The sequence below is a fragment of the Convolutriloba macropyga genome, chromosome 5, assembly GCF_964194025.1.
Source record: "Convolutriloba macropyga chromosome 5, txConMacr16.3, whole genome shotgun sequence".
Classification (NCBI taxonomy): Eukaryota; Metazoa; Xenacoelomorpha; order Acoela; family Convolutidae; genus Convolutriloba; species Convolutriloba macropyga.
The window spans coordinates 50,032,861-50,046,031 of record NC_134472.1 but is presented as its reverse complement, the minus strand read 5'-3'; the positions used below and the strand labels follow the sequence as shown (position 1 = coordinate 50,046,031).

The window sequence follows — 13,171 nt, the reverse complement described above, 5'->3', positions numbered from 1 at the left end:
CCGAATACTTTACCAAAGGATTGGAAAAATTTAAAATCCTATCCAATTACTTGTGTAAGGATGTGGAAAGTTTGGACGATTTTGGATGCCCAAAAGCCTCTAAGTTGAGTTCCAACGAAGATACCATCTGGGAATGTAGTAACTACCCCTACCGACACAAAAAAACATTGCACTGTGCAGAGAAGAAAGCTTATGCTTATGGAACTTGGGTTCTTAATTTTTTTGACAAAATTTAATATTTGTAAAAATTTTTATGTACTTTGATTGTAATGTATCCTATTGTCTTTTAATTAATTTTTAAAATCATTTTTTTCTCTTACAAAACATAGAAAAGTTGCTTCAAAAATGAGAAAGTTGAACAAATTTTGTCCTAGCGTCACACAGTTATTCTTCATTTCAATTCTGTCGTTTTTCTTAATTTTGATTTTATTCTCTTTTTTTATGCTTTCTGTTATTAATTCTTCTGAAGAGACAGTGTTTTGGCTGTCGCTGTTGTTTGTTTCTTTTTTATGTCTAGAAGCTTATCTCATTTTTTTATTTATTTACATCACAATTCAGTCGAAACATTTTCTCTATCGTCCCAATGATTATGTTTAAATGACTGAGCATACAGATTAAGGATTAAATTTGGTTAATTTTGTCTTTGATGATAATAATCAGGAACGACAATCATGGAAATGTTTTGGACAGACTTGTAATAGATCTCTAGTCGTTTTTCTGTCCCAATTTTTTGTTATACTCGTAATTGTGGTCCGTTGTATAGAACGAATAACATTGGCTACAACGTGTGAAGAAACAACAGTTTAGATTGCAATCCTTTCTAGTTCAGTTGGTTATATTTTACCTTCACCTAAATTATGAACAAGATAATTTCCACAAAAGAACGAATTTTTATTTCATTGGTTGGTCCAAGCGGATCTGGGAAATCTCATCCTATACATGAATGGTTAACAATTGGAACTTTTCAACCAGAGTTCGACAAAATTTACTACTTCTATCAACATTATCAATCTCTTTAAGGTTTAATGTCTAAAGATGTTAAAAATATTGAGTTTATAGAAGGAGTTGACTTTGAGTTTATTCAAAACCTCCCAAATAACGGAACAAAGTATCTGTTAATTTTTGACGACTTTTGTGAGGCGATTTCCAGCTCTAAAGATTTCGTTAAAATTGCAACAGCTGGAAGACATAAAGGACTCAGCACAATATACATCAAACACAATTTATTTCATCAGAGTATATTAGGAAGAGATATAGAGTTACAAAATACTCATATCGTCTTGTTCAAATCTCCTAGAGATGTACTGCAAATAAACACTCTGAGCCAACATTTGGGATTAGGTTCACAATTAAAAGATTGGTATACCAAAGCAACTTCTATTCCTTATTGTCATTTACTTATTGATTTAACTCCCAAAACAGTCGACTCTCTTCGATTTTGTACAAATAGTGGATCGATTCCTTCAATTTTTTTCCTTCCACAACATAAACAGCAGACCACATTTTTGAGTGATGAACAGACAACATCTCTCTACTCTGAAAACGTTCCAAAGTTATTCCCGGAAATTCAAAAGAACTTATCTAAAAAATTGTCCAAAAAAATTTCTTCAGTTCTTAAACGAGTGCATCGTAAACATGCTCAGAGGAGAACTGCAAGATATTCAACAACGAGACGTAATAAAGTATCAAGACGAAATTCATCAGCTTGTTCTAAAAAGAACTGGAATAAATAAAAGGAGAGCGATTTTAAGTTCAAGGAAAGGAATAGAACTTATATCAATTCTAACTCCATCTATCATTAACCGTCTTTCTTGAAATGGTACAGTTTGTTTTGATTCCTCAGCAGCTTTATGAACAAAAAATCAAATTACATGTGTACAAATTGGACAAGAGTGAGGAGAAAGTTAACTTCGTCCCACAAAATTTAGATTCTCTTCACAAGGACATCACCACTAACACAAAATCATTCAAAAACGAGTCAGTTGTAGATAAAATACTCAAATGTCCTCGAATCAAGCTGTCCCTCAGTGACTCCATTTTACTGGATGGAAGAGATACAAATGTAGCATTTACCGATTTTATTTACGCTTTGAAGAGAAAAAATATTGCATTTCCTGATATCTATTACACAATACTTGATGCTACAGGGATAAGCCGAGCAAAATTGTAAACAAGGATGCCAAAAGCAAAGACAGAGGGAGTTGGATCCCTTTCAAAATCTGAAAAAGCGAAACTTCAACAATTATACAAAGAAGGAAAAGCCGCATTTGAATCGGTTAGAAATCTTCAGAAGGCGAGCGGTTTATCAAGAGGCAAGGTTATTTCCTTTCTCCACACTAAAAATTCCTATACAAAATACCGTCAAGCAACTCGACATTTTAGACGATTACCTGCATTTGCAAAGCGGATAAATGAAATTTGGTGTCTTGATTTAGCTTTTATGGACAGACTGTCAGAGTTTAATAACGGAGTAAAGTATTTATTAATCTGCGTTGATATATTTTCTCGTTTTGTCCATGTTCAACCAATGAAATCAAAGTATTCTACAGATGCTGTAGCAGCTTTCAAAAAAAATGCTTCGAAAAAACAACATCCCACAAAAAGTATGGGTTGATCAAGGAACAGAGTTCGGTGGCGAATTTCGGAAATTTTGTGGACAAAAGAAAATTAAAATTTATTCAACGAGAAGTGAAAAAAAAGCTGCCGTAGCTGAGAGAGCTATCAGATCTTTGAGAAACATTATTTATCGCTTCATGGAAGAAAACGGGCATAAGTACCTTTTAAAAATGGGCTCTTAAATACAATGAATAGTAGAGTAAATAGATCTACAGGTAAAGCCCCAAAGGAGGTAAAAAACAAAGACTTTTTATCAATTTTTTTTACAAAAAATCCGATCAGACAATACAAAAAGCCTCGGTTTAAAGTAGGGGATAAAGTACGAATTTCGAAATACGATATTCCTTTCAGAAAAGGATACAAGTCACAGTTCACGAGTGAAATCTTTGAAATTGTTAAGATTGCTACTTACAAACCTCCAACCTACAACCTCAAGGGAGAGCAGAGTGATGAAATACTAGTAAAATTTTATGAACAAGAGCTCTCAAAGTGTATCATTTAGTGATGAACTCTTTTACGGTAGAGCTGGTTTCCAACGCATCCTTTTATTGTTATCTAAATAATACATTGAGTTCTTTTACCAATTTCCTTCCCGAACAGATTAACCTTGAAGGAGAATGGGAGGTGGCAATAACCGAACTATCATATCCATCTTTGTACCAGAATATTACAGATGGAAAATTTTTCTATCTAGATGCTGCAACTCCAGATACAAAACCTTCCGATTATTATACTATTGATGCAGGACTATATCCATCAATATCTGATATTGTGAACGAATTGAACAAAAAAATTCAGGAAAGAAAAAATTTGAGAAAACTCCAATCAAATTAAAAGTCAACAGAATTACACAGAGAATATCCCTAAGCCTTCCTAATGAAAACTCGTTACTAGTTATCTTCAGTACTGATCTCTGTCACGTATTTGGTTGTAAGAAAGCTGTTTACGGAATGGGAGTTTTTATGAGTGGTGCTGGACCACATTTTCCTAAATTTCCCTATATTGTTCAAATTCATACTCTCATGATATATAGTGATATTGTTGAATACAATATTCTAGGTGATACAAAAGCTGCGCTTTTGAGATGTATTCCGTTTATTTCTAAAATTAAGAATGGAGACATAATATCTACTGGACAATATATGAATTATCAAAACTTCCCAAATCTACATTTTAAAAAAATTCTTAAAAATTCTTTCCACAGCATTAAACTTGAGCTCCGCGACTCATACGGTAAAAAAGTTCCCTTCATTTCAGTAGGTGTAACAAGAGCTGTATTGATGTTCAGAAGAGCTTCAGACAATCATTTAATTCACAAAAAATGGTTGCAGACAGTGATTTACCGTATTTTCGTGGTTATTCAAGACAAAGGGGAAGAGGATTTGGAGCTTTAGCACAAACAATTGGGAGAACTGCAATTCCTTTTTTGAGACGAAATGTTGTACCAGCAGCTAAAAGAGTTGGTGCTGACTTGATTGAATTAGCTGCGCCAGAAATCGGAAATGTATTAGCTGGAAGGAAAAGTTCAAATCTGCAGCCACAGATGTTGGAAAGAAAACTTTACGTAAACAACTAGGAGGAGGAAAACCTAGAAAACGACGTTTTATTCGAAAACGCTCGCCAAAAATCAGTCGACGTCATCGAACCAAACTAAAATGAATACCAGATCAACAAATGACAGTAATTTCCGTTATGGACACTTTACAAATTCTTGCTTGGAGATTTTTGACTAAAATTCCGGTTTTGGAACCAATTGAATCATCCCATATTCAAGAAGTTTATCCCAGTACTTCATTGGATGAAAGCAGCATTGAATTTGAATTTGAAACAGATGGAAGTATTTATCTCGATATGAGAGATATTCATGTACAAATTAAAGTTGGATTACAAAAGGGAAGATTATTTCATGAAAAAAGAGGAGCATGGAAAACCAGATATGGGTATGACTTTCACTGATGATGATTTACAATATTTGACTCATGTTAACAACTTGTTACTCTCTTTTCTCCAACTGCGAAGTGTATTTAAACAATCAACAAGTGTACAACTCTAACGGAATCTATGGCCACAAAGCTCTGATATCCAATGAATTCAATGCTTCTACAATGAATAATGAAGGAATTTTGACTTGTCATGGATACGAATTTGAGAAAGATCCTAGTGATTAAGAAAAAAGTCCGTTCATAGATAGGGAAGAAGAGCTTTTGTTGAAAGATGGGATTACCTTATATGGTAAATTGCAATCGACTTATTTCAATGTGAAAAATTATTACTTCCAAATACAAAAATTAGACTCAAATTGATTCGAGCGCGACCAAATTTTTACATGATTTCCTACAATCCACATGTTTCCCTTAGAGTTCTTGACTGTTCACTTTTTCCGAGACGTGTTGTCGTTAATGAGGTCTATCACCAGACAATCAAGTATCAACTAACACATCAACCAGCTTGCTATAATTTTATGGAGACAATTGCGCGAACATTTATTATTCCTTCTGGACAAAATCAATTTATTCAGGAAAATGTTTTCAATAATGCCCCAATCAGACGAATTGCAATAGCAATGAACGCTAATTCAGCATTCACCGGACATTTTCAAGAAAATCCTTTTCATTATCGAAAGTTTGGACTGCGGGAGCTGAGAATTGTTCGAGGGGGGAGAGCTGTTGTCTCAATTGATACATCCAACAATTGTAGAGCTTATGTTACAACAATGATGGCAATGAACTTCAACGAAGAAATTCCTGCGTTACCGAATGATTTCTTCACAGATCATTATGTGCTTGTATTCGATCTCACCTCACTCCAAGATACTGGTGAAAATGTTCATTACCCTGAACTCAGTGGGGAAAGTCTTCGTTTAGAAATGTTCTTTGAACGTCCGCTAACCAATGTTACCGAGTTAATTGTTCTCGGAGAACGAATCTCAACAGTTAAAATTGATCAGTTTGGAACAGTTGCTAAAAATGTCTGAAGAACTCTGCATTAATCAAGATTTTTTAATTTTCTTTTCAATTTTTTATGGTTTTTATATTATTGCCTTCCGCGTTGGAACATTTGTTGGATATGTACTTTCATCGCCCAGTTGCAACCCTTTTCACACTATAATATCAAGATAGGGAATGGAAGAAAATTGGGGTAGACCTACTCTAAACTTATATGTATACCTTATTTGTGCAGTATTCCTGGGACTTTTAATCATCATTATTATCTTTCATCCCGATGTCACAGGTAAAAGTGAAGACAGAGTAAGTAAATCTACAGGAGATCTGATAAGTAAAATTCCCCCATCTAAAGATTGTTGCTTTATTGAAAAGAACGAATCATTTCAACTTCATTGTAATGTGAGAAATCCCTGTTCAAACGGAGCTTGCGAATTGAAACAGAAGATTATTTGTCATGGATAATCAATCTCTGCAACAAATTATTAACGCATTCCTGAGCTAAAATTCAAATACATTGGATCGTTTCCAGCAGATTTCATTCCAAATTTACCCAAATTCAGCTTTGCAATCATTAACACTGCTTCGAGTAAAGAAGTCGGTGAACATTGGATATTGGTTGCTCTACTCAACAGAAATTACAATTATGCAGATTCTCTGGCTCGATCAGTAACACATTACAAATTTGTAGGTAAAAATTACCAAAAAATAATACATCGACCACTTCAGAAGATGCAAAATTTGTGTGGATTCTGCGCAATTTTTGCAGCATTTCAATTATTTAAGTTTTTCCAAACCAACTTGAACAATTTTCATGATGTGCACGTGTAAAATTTTATAAGTAACTATATGTAGTAGTGTTCATTTTGGTATTTAATAAGCTGAAGTTAATAAAGTCGATAGTATATATTTCGCGTAACTGTTTCTCGTGAGTTTTCTTAACTTTTTTTATCGAACTTTATTAACCACTCGGCTAAGTGTACCCTAATGTTCATTGAACTTTATAAAATTTATTGTAAATGATTTGAGTAATTTTGTATTTTGATGCTCATAATTTGTACTGTGTCTGTCACTTTATACTATTTTAATTCATTTTTTTCTTTTATTTAACATCTTTTTTCAAATAATGTACAAAAAAATAATGCATATATGCATGTAATTAGCAAGATGGCGCAGTGGGAGCGCGCTGGGCTCATAACCCAGAGGACGGTAGATCAAAACTACCTCTTGCTATCCTGATTTTCTCCAATTAATGAGCGCGCAAAAGACATTTGTTACACAATTGATTCAAACAATTAGGGGAACAATCTTTGCAATTGACCTAAAATTTGTAAACAAAAATTCAACATGTGACATAATTACCCCTCAGATAACTAGGGTAATTGAAAACCCCCACCAATTACTTTCACAATTTAATAACATAAAATTTGTAAACAAAATTCAACCTGTCACATAATTACCCCTCACATAATTACAGCAATTAATTACCCACGCCAATTCTATTGTTCTCAAGTAAACACTTAATAACTACACAAACATTGATATTTCCCACTCAAAATTTCGGCCTATCAGGAGCGTCTCCGAACCTACCCCCCACATTTGCACCGACTATACTACTAGAAAATGTACAAGCACAAATACATACACAAAACCTATACCTTATCTTATTACATGGCGGCACCTAATCAATACATGTCCGCGGCTATAACTAATCTCAATACATGTCGGCGGCTATTACTAATCTTAATACATGTCGGCGCATATAACTAATCTTAATACATGTCGCCGGCTATAACTAATCTTAATACATGGCGGTGGCTATAACTAATCTTAATACATGTCGGTGGCTATAACTAATCTTAATACATGTCGGCGGCTATAACTAATCTTAATACATGGCGGCTATACCCAATCTTAATACATGGAGCCTAATCTTAATACATGCAACCTATACCTAATCTTACTACATTAAGACCGCTATACCTAATCTTAATACATGCAAATTCATTCCCTATCTTAATACGTTAGGGAGGACCCAAATCCCGAAAAATACGCTATAACCTATCTTAATACATGGGGGACCTCCCCCCCCCCCGGGAGTGTAGCTCACTATATTACTACTCATACCTCACAGCATGCGTCATTTCCTCCCGCATCTTGAAAAATTTTGAAAGCGACGATTGAATCTTTTCTATAGCACTACTGTTTCGCAAGTATGTGAACTTCAGGTCTATTGTCCCCAACTGTGTCGGTGCTTCTAGAAGTCGCTGGTAGTCTACATTCAGTGTGAAGGCTTCGTCCCGCAGTAATTCAGTAAATGAGGCTCCACCCTCTGGTCATGGTCGTGACAAAAACCATCGAGATTTTATTGTCATGTGCTGTTTATCTTTATAGTTGCACTCGTCATTTGTTAATTGTCGGTAGAAATGTTCAATTGAATTTGCCTCTTGATGCTGGAGACAATTGAATAACGTCTCGCCTCTTTCCAATTTGTTATTTCATCCAATGAGTTGAATCCGGATCGTTGGCGCCAGGTGTCATACTCTTTTAAATCCGCAAAGAAACTCCTCCGAGAAGATAATGAGTGCGTTAATTACATGTCAAATAAAGCGTTTTCTCTTGACTGGCGTTAATCCACCAGTTGACTGGGCACAGAGCGTTGAAATGCTGCGCTTATCTAAGGTATGGATTGAAAGACTTCGAAGACAATTGGATGGTGGCTTCTGATTGTGCGCATGCCGCCAAAGCCACTGCAGCATCACAACCATCTCTAACTCCAGCACCTGGTTGTGAGGCTGAAGGTGCAACTTTTCTCCTTTCCCGCAGTAGCCTTTCTATGACCTTCACAATGGAATCACTTTTCGTTGAATTTCCAGCACTTTTTAGAAAACTATCTGTCAGGATTTGTGTTTCTGTAAGACCCTTTTTTCAGACTCATGTGCTCTCTCTGATGCAAAAAGGGCAACCTCAATTCTGTTGTCACCATCGTAGATGAAAAGGATTTGCGCGAGAAGTTTGTATTCGGGTACCTTCGATTGGAGAAGGTTGCTGAAGAGAGGGCAAAGTCCCATTTGTAATGGTACAAAATTCCTCAGACCTTGTATTTTTCAGAGTCCTCCTTTTATCTTACCTTTTCATATGCCTTAATTTTAGCCAATCAAAAATCAAATGCATTGACGTCAGAGCATAGCGTGTTCTCATTTGTTGTTCATAGAACATTGAGCTCCCGGGTTGAATTTTTCCGCCCAAAATGATGTAAGAGTGGGGCTGCGATGGGAGGATTTTTAAAGAAAATGCAGCTCAAAATTCTTCCATCATTTTGGGCTGCATTGGGCTTCCAAGGGGGGTAAAATGGTGTAAGAGTGAGGGGTTGAAAGACAAGTTATCCCCCCACTCTAACATCTTTTTTGGTCTGCCAGGGGGGGGGGGGTAAAACGATGTAAGAGTTCGGGTGTAAATTGTCTTTTACCCCCTCACTCTTACACCATTTTACCCACCTTGGCAGATCAAAAAAGCTGTAAGAGTGTGGGGTTAATTTATCTTTTACCCACTCACTCTTACACCATTTTAGCCCCCCCTTGGAAGCCAATGCAGCCCAAAATGATGTAAGAATTTTGAGCTGCATTTTTCCTAAAAACTCACATTGCAGCCCCACTCTTACATCATTTTACCCCCCTTGGCAGCCCAACTCTTACATCATTTTACCCCCTCAATCTTACATTGTTTTAGCCCCCATACCTGAAGACTGCCAGTCTTGAACCCACAACCTCTGTACCCTCAGCTGCGTCGCTTTATCCTCCAGACCAACAAAGCTTGTCCAACTCTTGACGGTCTATATATATGAATAATACTTGTTAGAATTGCCCCATCTCAACAAATCACCCCCTCACTCTTACATCGTTTTACCTCCTCAGACCAAATTACCCCCTCACTCTTACACCATTTTACCCCCTTTGCAGCTCAACTCTTAGCTCATTTTAACCCCCTCTGGACAAATTAACCCCTCACTCTAACAACATTTTACCCCCCTTGGCAGCCCAACTCTTACTTCATTTTACCCCCTCTGGACAAATTGCCTCCTCACTTTTACAACATTTTACCCCCTTGTCAGCCCAACTCTTACATCGTTTTACCCCCTCTGAACGAATTGCCTCCTCACCCTTACACCATTTACCCCCTTGGCAGCTCAACCCTTAGCTCATTTTACCCCGTTGAACAAAATACCCTCTCACTCTTACAACATTTTACCCCCCCCCCCCTTGGCAGCCCAATTCTTACATCATTTTACCCTCTCTGAACAAAATACCCTCTCACTCTTACAACATTTTACCCCCCCCCCCCCCTGGCAGCCCAATTCTTACATCATTTTTTCCTCTCTGGACAAATTACCCCCTCACTTTTACACCATTTTACCCCCCTTGACAGCCCAACTCTTACAACATTAAACCCCCTCTGAACAAATTATTCCCTCACTCTTACACCATTTTACCCCCTTGGCAGCCCAACTCTTACATCATTTTACCCCCTCTGGACAAATTACCCCCTCACTCTTACACCATTTTACCCCTTGGCAGCCAACTCTTTCATCATTCTACCCCCTCTGAAAAAATTGCCCCCTCACTCTCACACCATTTTACCCCCTTGGCAGCTCAACTCTTAGCTCATTCTACCCCCGTCTGGAAGAATTACCCCTCACTCTTACACCATTTTGTCCCCCTTGGCAGCCCAACTATTACATCATTTTACCCCTCTGAACAAATTACCCCCTCACTCTTGCAACATTTTACCCACCTTGGCAGCCCAACTCTTACATCTTTTTACCCTCTCTGGAGAAATTATACCCTCACTCTTACACCATTTTGTCCCCCTTGGCAGCCCAACTATTACATCATTTTACCCCTCATAACAGATTACCCCCTCACTCTTACACCATTTTACCCCCCTTGGCAGCCCAACTCTTAACATCAATTTACCCCTCTGGACAAATTACCCCCTTACTTTTACACCATTTTACAACCCTTGGCAGCCCAACTCTTAACATCATTTTACCCCCTCTGAACAAATTACCCCCTCACTCTTACACCATTTTACCCCCCTTGACAGCCCAACTCTTAACATCGTTTTACCCTCTATGGACAAATTACCCCCTTACTCTTACACCATTTTAACCCCCTTGGCAGCCCAACTCTTGACATTATTTTACCCCCTATGGACAAATTACCCCTTCACTCTTACACCATTTTACCCCCCTTGACAGCCCAACTCTTAACATCGTTTACCCTCTATGGACAAATTACCCCCTTACACTTACACCATTTTAACCCCCTTGGCAGCCCAACTCTTAACATTATTTTACCCCCTATGGACAAATTACCCCCTTACTCTTACACCATTTTACCCCCCTCGGCAGCCCAACTCTTACATCAATTTACCCCCTGTGGACAAATTAACCCCTCACTCTTACAACAATTTAACCCCCTTGCAGCCCAACTCTTACCTCATTTTACCCCCTCAGGACAAATTACCCCCTCACTCTTACACCATTTTACCCCTTGGCAGCCAGACTCCTACATCATTTTAACCCCCTCTGAAAAAATTGCCCCCTCACTCTTACACCATTTCACCCCCCTTGGCATCTCAACTCTTACCTCATTTTACCCCCCTCTGGACGAATTACCCCCTCACTCTTACACCATTTTGTCCCCCTTGGCAGCCCATATCTTACATCAATTTACCCCCTGTGGACAAATTAACCCCTCACTCTTACAACAATTTAACCCCCTTGCAGCCCAACTCTTACCTCATTTTACCCCCTATGGACAAATTACCCCCTCACTCTTACACCATTTTACCCCCCTTGACAGCCCAACTCTTAACATCGTTTACCCTCTATGGACAAATTACCCCCTTACTCTTACACCATTTTAACCCCCTTGGCAGCCCAACTCTTAACATTATTTTACCCCCTATGGACAAATTACCCCCTTACTCTTACACCATTTTACCCCCTCCGCAGCCCAACTCTTACATCAATTTACCCCCTGTGGACAAATTAACCCCTCACTCTTACAACAATTTAACCCCCTTGCAGCCCAACTCTTACCTCATTTTACCCCCTCAGGACAAATTACCCCCTCACTCTTACACCATTTTACCCCTTGGCAGCCAGACTCTTACATCATTTTAACCCCCTCTGAAAAAATTGCCCCCTCACTCTTACACCATTTCACCCCCCTTGGCATCTCAACTCTTACCTCATTTTACCCCCCTCTGGACGAATTACCCCCTCACTCTTACACCATTTTGTCCCCCTTGGCAGCCCATATCTTACATCAATTTACCCCCTGTGGACAAATTAACCCCTCACTCTTACAACAATTTAACCCCCTTGCAGCCCAACTCTTACCTCATTTTACCCCCTATGGACAAATTACCCCCTCACTCTTACACCATTTTACCCCCCTTGACAGCCCAACTCTTAACATCGTTTACCCTCTATGGACAAATTACCCCCTTACTCTTACACCATTTTAACCCCCTTGGCAGCCCAACTCTTAACATTATTTTACCCCCTATGGACAAATTACCCCCTTACTCTTACACCATTTTACCCCCTCGGCAGCCCAACTCTTACATCAGTTTACCCCCTGTGGACAAATTAACCCCTCACTCTTACAACAATTTAACCCCCTTGCAGCCCAACTCTTACCTCATTTTACCCCCTCAGGACAAATTACCCCCTCACTCTTACACCATTTTACCCCTTGGCAGCCAGACTCTTACATCATTTTAACCCCCTCTGAAAAAATTGCCCCCTCTTACACCATTTCACCCCCCTTGGCATCTCAACTCTTACCTCATTTTACCCCCCTCTGGACGAATTACCCCCTCACTCTTACACCATTTTGTCCCCCTTGGCAGCCCATATCTTACATCAATTTACCCCCTGTGGACAAATTAACCCCTCACTCTTACAACAATTTAAGCCCCTTGCAGCCCAACTCTTACCTCATTTTACCCCCTCAGGACAAATTACCCCCTCACTCTTACACCATTTTACCCCTTGGCAGCCAGACTCTTACATCATTTTACCCCCCTCTGAAAAAATTGCCCCCTCACTCTTACACCATTTTACCCTCCTTGGCAGCTCAACTCTTACCTCATTTTACCCCCCTCAGGACGAATTACCCCCTCACTCTTACACCATTTTAACCCCCTTGGCAGCCCAACTCTTAACATTATTTTACCCCCTATGGACAAATTACCCCCTTACTCTTACACCATTTTACCCCTCGGCAGCCCAACTCTTACATCAATTTACCCCCTGTGGACAAATTAACCCCTCACTCTTACAACAATTTAACCCCCTTGCAGCCCAACTCTTACCTCATTTTACCCCCTCAGGACAAATTACCCCCTCACTCTTACACCATTTTACCCCTTGGCAGCCAGACTCTTACATCATTTTAACCCCCTCTGAAAAAATTGCCCCCTCTTACACCATTTCACCCCCCTTGGCATCTCAACTCTTACCTCATTTTACCCCCCTCTGGACGAATTACCCCCTCACTCTTACACCATTTTGTCCCCCTTGGCAGCCCATATCTTACATC

At 38.8% G+C, this 13,171-nt stretch overlaps 1 protein-coding gene and 1 non-coding gene across 3 annotated transcripts in view; both read left to right on the top strand.

Annotated features, from left to right (window-relative positions):
- LOC142339439 (uncharacterized) overlaps positions 1-13,171 on the top strand; it is a 79,396-nt gene that overhangs the window by 19,540 nt on the left and 46,685 nt on the right. The gene's annotated exons all lie outside the window — the stretch shown is intronic.
- On the top strand, positions 6,720-6,791 carry Trnam-cau (transfer RNA methionine (anticodon CAU)). The gene has a single exon. It is a non-coding gene; the product is annotated as a tRNA-Met (tRNA).